Consider the following 7,038-nt stretch of genomic DNA (forward strand, 5'->3'; position numbering starts at 1 on the left):
ATGCTGAACCAACACCTCATTGTCCTGTTAACATATGTACATTTTATTTCTGATTGTAGCCAAGGATTACAGAAAACTGGAAATGTGCAGGCTCTTCTATATGCAGGATCTTTCTGCTTTTTATTTGCATTTTAGGTGCTGTAGGGGAATAAAGAGTGGATATTTCTCTTGTTCTAAATGTTGCAAGTTCTGCAGGATCTGTCTCACAGCCAGCCCCACAACTGGTGGAAAATGCTGCTCATGTCGGTAGCTAGCTCTGGAGAAACTGTGTTTAGTAAGGCATCTCTGAGAGGGGATTTTTCAAAGGGGATGCAAAACAAAGTACTTGACCCCCTTGTGATCACTGCTGCCAACATACATCCTAATGCTACCCTCCAGGCCAAATCACAAGTGTTAACATTCATTACAGGGCACCATCTCCTAGGCTTTGGGTGTCCCAAAACAGGCAAGAGCAGCTGGGTGTGCTCCTTTTGAAAAGCAGGTGCATGGGCACGTCTTCTGAATGCTGCGAGTATGCAAGAGAAAAATAACATTCCCTTTCTTGGAACTTATTTTCAGCGGTTGAACATTTCACAAAGAGAAACTGTTAGTGCAAACGCTCAAAAGGTCAGTCTCTAAATAAATAGAGAGACAGAGTGATGAAAGGGGTTAGTTGTTATTAATGAAGCTGAGATGATCACAAGTCAAAAAAAGCAAAGCAGCAATGAAGACAGAGAGCTATGAGCATGCTAGAAATTTTGGCAAGATCACATGTGAAGACACAAAAAGCAAAAGTTACATTCCCCAGCCCATGATGAAACATGCCCCAAAAAGCCTTCTTTACTTTTCCCTAGGATTTTCAGTTACTTTCACTCAGTTTAGGAGGATCAACAACTAGTTTTGCGCTACAAATGAGCACCACCTATCCCCACATAAATACTATACTCAAGACAAAGGATGAAAACAAACCTAATTTGCAGCTACTACACAACCCTTGCTTTATCTTCATGCCTGAACAGGATTTCCCTCCAAATCAGGTGCACATTTTTCCCTGACACACAGTACCAGTAAAACGTGGTTTGTAACTCACATCAAAAAAAATCTGTGCAGAGTCAATTATGAAAAACAAAAAAACAAACAAAAAATACAATGACAACATTAGACAAAAGATAATAGTTTAAAATATTTAGGGAAGCTTTGATGATGTAAATCCTGTCCAAAGCTTTCCTATTTCATGGCGTTTACTTTTGGCACTTGCTTTTTTACCAGTGATGTGGTAGTGTTACAGTGACTATAAATATGTACTTGACAGAAAATGCAGAGCTGTAGAAGTTAGAGATTGGTTCTTGGCTCTGAGGTGAAATTCAAATCTGATTACGTATCCCAGTTAAGGACTGGCCTCCTTATAATGAACTAAGACCCAAACATCAGCACAGTCAAAATTTGGCTCTGTAGTTTGTAACTTGACCCTAGGTAAATCTCAAACAGAACCATTTGTCATTCAAAACAAACAAACAAAAAAATATCCCTTGATGTTTCTCAGTCATCACATTGTATTAGTTCAATTTTCAAAGGTGGATTTGTCTCCGTGGGTCAGAGAGCTTTTGGTGGGATCAGTAAGTGCTTCATGGCTCAAAGGTGGTTTGGCATCAAGGACACCACTCGTACGGAGGGAAGACCTATGTCAAAAAAGCCACGTGTTCACATCACACAGAACCTCATGTGCAAGGCTGCAAGTGGCTATTTGAAACTGCTCAGAGCCAGGCTCTAGCTCACTGAGAACAAGGAGAGCACTTTGGACATTCCTGTGAATATTAAACGTCTGCTAAAAGGGCAGGATGAAGTCTTCCCTCACACATGAGTAAAACCTCTCCGTGCCATCTCATGTTGTGCTGTACGTCTTGTCCTCCTCCTGCTGGCACCCATCCAGGACAGTGTAATTAGAGGACACATGGTGTGACAAGAGCAAACAATACGACAAAAACACAGATCAACGGTCCCAGCACAAGTGAACAAAGGTGCTGAAGAAAGCCAGCAGCTCACCAGATGCTGAATGACAACAGGAAACTCTCCAAAGCAAAGAGTGGGACCAAAACAGCTCATGCACTGACGGGAAAATTAGCAGGTCTCCCAAGATGCTGAACTGTATATGTGGCACCAACAGATTTGCAAATGACCCAGATGAAGAGAACAATGGATATATGCAATGGCAGTTCCACAACACGGGGAACTGCAGAAACTGCTGAGTCTAACGGTCTCTTGGCTTGGGGAAAAAATGTAAAATAAAGGACGGAATGCTGGTCTTACAGATCAGGGCACTGAGGAAACAGGACAGGAAATAGCAACAAACTGATGGAACTCACTGCTGCAAGAAATAACCACGACAAACACTGCTGGGTCAACAGAACATCAAACATGATGGAAGCCTGGCCCTGGTCTTGACCTGTCACCTCTAGGTTAAAACACATTCGTGTTAAAACATGAACAGCAAGGGAGGGAAATGCTGAAGGTCAACCCTGCAAGGTGCCCCATGCTTTCAACAGAAGCCAACCAGTTGCACAAATTCCTTCTTGTATGTTAGAAGGTGCAAGAGAGAGATGTAGAGTGAGGAGAAAGGAATATGTACATTCATGAATCAGCAAGTACTAATGTGTGTTGTGGTGGCAATAGAGTGAGAACAGGGAGAGATCAAACAAGCAGGGCTGACTATGCCTTGAGCTACACTCAAAGCCTTTCTTGAGGTTTGTTTTCTCAGTGCCATCCACAGGAGGAATTTTGGGCTTGATCCATCATCAGGCTGCTCTACCCTTTGGACTAAGACAAGGTAGGGGATAAACTTACATGCTGTGTGGACAGTGCTGTCCCCCTAATAAACAACACAACCAAATGATTGATTGAGATAACGTTTTACTAAAGGTGGCTGGTAACTGTTGGCTGTCCCCTTTCCCTTGCACTCTGAAACAAGCAGACAAGGCAGCTGCACTCTGACGTGTAAACATCCACACGCAAACCCACCCATGTTTGCTTTGCTCACTGCCCCGTGCATGTGCATCCCAGCCAGTGAGGTAATGTCATTCTGTAGCATCACCTGAAAGACATCTCAACTCTAGTTCCTGGCCTAAGCTCACCTGTGGTGCCCAGCAGCTCCCAGGATGACACCCAGACATGCCCTTTTCCCACAGAGCTTCTCTGGCAACCTAGCGCAGCATGAACAAAGGAAAATTGAAAGACTCACTGAAACTTGGATTTGGCGGTTTGGATGGCCTCACACAACAGCCCTCAGACCTGACAGGTGCCATCACAACTTCTCCTTTTAAGAGGAAGCACAGACCGCTGCGTGTCAAAACCTCTGGGTTCACTTCCCCACTTCAGCACCAACTTGCTCTTTGGACTTGGCACGTTAATTAACCCAAGTAAGGTTTGGTTTCCCCGTCTGCATGAAGAGTGACAGCTATTCAGAGGCATTCTTATGGTCCTTCACTGTGTGCACACAGAAATCCCCAGGCTTCTTCCCTTGAGGGCAGATTTATAGATTCCATCAGAGTCCCTATGAAAGAAGAATGAGCCACTTGAATCGCACATGCCTGGGGCAAGCAGGCCTATGTGGGAAATCAGTGTGGAACAGCTCACACACAGTAATCCCCAGGGGAAAGGAAGGTAACACAGGGTCTAAGCCATCAAACCAAGCTGACAATTTATTTGATCAGCATGTGCTAAAAGCCGACACTAGGCCGCTTAAACTAACCCACGTTTTGGTTGAAAACAACTCATTGCCCATGTTCAGCAGAACGCCTTAAGTTGCAGTCCTCAGCATTAAAGTACTTTGAACTTCTTGAAGGAGCAGCAATTCTGAGTGATCACAGGTGAACAGCCATCACTGAGAACAGGGGTAGGACTCTAGAAGTGCAATTATCCAGCTGATACTTGCCTACATACATGCGCATGCATGTGGGTGTTAACATCTCACAGCAAACCTCCGACTCAGCATATGTCAGGCAGTTGCCAGGTTGCTTCCTTTTGTCAGGTAGGTTTTTATATTCATTTAGTCTTCTGATTTCTGACTCCTCACGGTTTTCCCAGCACTCAAATCTCTTGGGCTCCTGCCAGTCTAAAACTATCCAGTGGCAATCACACAGGTCTGAGGAAAGCTGCACATCTTTGCTGAGGAATCACAGTCTCCTGCAATTCAAGTGAAAAATCAGTGCTGGGGAAGAAAGGCATCTGCAGAACAGCTGAGGCAGATATGAGCTGATAAGAAACCATCAGCAATAAAATCTCATCAGCAAAAGCTCAGTGTAGCTGCCTTCCTCTCTGTCATCACAATGCTCTGGACCTTGTATATTGAACTTCGCACACAGACTTTGTATACGTTCATTGCTGAGGAGGAGTGAACAGCTGCCTCTTGTGCAGAGTGTAAGAGAAGCAGGAAAAAAACTATCTCCAAGAAAAATAGGATGGGAGGTACAGAGAAATCCTTCTGGGAAAAATCAGGAATAGGGGGCTTGGAAAGAACACTTAGGAGGAAACCCGAACCTGTAAAAATGGCCCAAGTTTTCAACATTATTTCTGTTTTGTATCTGTGAGGATGCATGTTCACAACCAACCCATTCTGACACCTATCTTTGCCCTCTACCTGTACTGCCAACAGTCCTTTCTGACCAGTCTCACAACACTGGTGGTGTCTGTGCACAAACAACCCCAACCAGCTACATCCCAGTGCAAAAGCTATATCAAACCTCCACAGAAATGGATGAGTATCCACTGTGGGGTGTTATTTACCTGCGCTGTTCTGTTACTGCATTCCTCTTCCTGTTTCTTTACAAGAACTCACATATAGATACCCTGTTATATGGGAAGCCAAATCTTTCTTTGCTCAGAATCAATGTCTCACAAAAGAAAGTATCGAAAAATGTTAAGGCTAGTATATACCAGTCCAAGCTCTCCTACATACCAGCAAGTATAAGGTGTTGATTCCCCTAGAGATAACTGTAAAGTCACTGGAACACCAGAATTAGGTTCAATGTTTAATTGTTTTAGGCAGGGAGTAACAGAAGAGAAGAGGCTACTCTGTGATCTACTCAGTCTCCTAGTTGTTGCTTGAGAATGTCAGATGGCAAACACTAAGTTAGCCTTTGATCTATACTGCCAGCTGTTATTAAATCCACATAGTTGCTCCAAAGTTAATACAGCTTATACCAACATCGCTCTGGTCCAATATACACATCACAAAATGATAACCTGTACATTACAACTCAAGTGCCTTCATTGGATAGATCAAGCTCACTACTAAAATATTATTCCATACGTATTCTGTACATGGGCTTCATATATGTGGTGTTGCATCTACTGTGGCTTTTTTGGATGTTTGTGTGTTTCCATTCCTGGCTTCTTGTCTCACAAATTCCCAACAGCTGGAATTACTGTACAGAGGTAGCCTGACTCAGCTGCAAAACAGCTCTTTTCATAATGGAGTTTGTTTTACAGCCTTCTAAAACTGAATGGGGTATAACGTGACCACCAAATGTCAGATGAGCCATCCCAGATTGAACACCAAAGGAAACTAGTTGAACAGTCCTGAATGCTGGGCAACAACATTTGTCCTCTTCCTCATTTTCCACATTCTTTGTATCTGGTTCACCATAAAACGCGCAGATGCTTCAGTAACAGAAAAGCCCAGGATGCTATCCCTCTGTCACACTGCATCAAGATGCAGACCAATGGAGAAGAAAGCCATGTGGCTGCTACCCATGTGAGCCTGGCTGAGTTACTTTCTCCCTCTGTCATTATGGGGAAATGACCATAAAAGCAGGATATTGCCGTATGCCTTTCAGAGGTTTTGTGAAGAATTTAGTTAAGATTCATAAGAGGGCTCTGAAAATATAAAACACTACATAAATGTGAAAAGTTAACGGTTTTTAATAGCCACAGATTTAAGAGAGGTCTTTTCTTCGTTTCTATACAAAGGTGCAGAAATATTCTTCATTGCAAATAACCACTGTGCCTCCTGTGAGAGGCTCTGCACATGATTTCAATTGCCTTTCACACAGAAAATAGGAATAATACTTTGCATTTATAGACTTTAAAACTACTTTGCAGACAATCAAGTCTCAAAACCCCCACTGTGATACAGGAGGCAAACATTAGACTCGTTTTACAGAGGAAACTAAGAGGGAAAAGAAGGTTAAACTATCTAGCCTAGAGTCAGAAAGGAGACGTTTGAGAAATCAGGCATGCTAGCAAGGCCTATCTAGACCCACACATGCTTACTTGCTCTTCTTAGTAAACAGTTAACTCTCCTGCTCCCAGACTTCTATACAGCAGGGTGTAGACACTACATGGCAAGAATGGCCACAGCATTTATCTGTATTACAAGCATATTTAATCTTCTATAGGTACTTTGGCTGACCACAGAGAGTGCCTGGAATTGCATGAGGCCACTTATTCCATTTTCTAGCATGTGTGGCAGTAGAAAAGTTGTTGACAACTAAAAGTTAACCAAGCATTTATTTTTAGAACCTAAGTCCGATGTTATAGCGTCTGGAGTCATAACTACCCATTTCTCTGACATTAAGCTGAGCTACCACATGAGAAAATTGCTAGAATGATAGTATTTCTAGAGCATACTGAGTCACTGTCCAACTTCTAAAATGGGAAATAAAATAATTTCTCAGAAACTGTCAGCACAGTGGGAGGCAAAGTTTGCAGGAACTCAGCTAGTGTAGAAAAATTCAGGTTTCTGCTCTAAAACAGGTCCCTTGGCACTAAACATGCTTTTTTTTTTTTTTTTTAAATTTCCTGATGATAGAAAAACAATTAGGTCCCATGGTATTGATTTCTTGGCATTATCTTGTATTTAGAACAATTATTAAGCAACACTAGCAAAATGATAATGGGGATAACCAGGGAGCAGCAGCAGCAGCACTGTGTAGAAGAGCATATCATTTTTTGCTTTAATCTGAACCCTCCTAGCAAAGTGCCATGGTCCCTGCCTGGAGGCTCTTTCTGTCCCGTCCCTGGAGAAAGATGCTCATGAACCTTGTCCCCCCACTACAGCAGGAA

General features: G+C 42.8%; 1 protein-coding gene across 1 annotated transcript in view; it reads right to left on the minus strand.

Moving 5' to 3' along the window:
• Positions 1 to 7,038, minus strand: part of LOC104624024 (lipoma-preferred partner homolog) — a gene marked incomplete at its 5' end in the record, with an annotated part of 118,339 nt that overhangs the window by 100,472 nt on the left and 10,829 nt on the right. The window lies entirely within an intron of this gene.

Source organism: Phaethon lepturus, unplaced genomic scaffold, assembly GCF_000687285.1.
Source record: "Phaethon lepturus isolate BGI_N335 unplaced genomic scaffold, ASM68728v1 scaffold14417, whole genome shotgun sequence".
NCBI lineage: Eukaryota > Metazoa > Chordata > Aves > Phaethontiformes > Phaethontidae > Phaethon > Phaethon lepturus.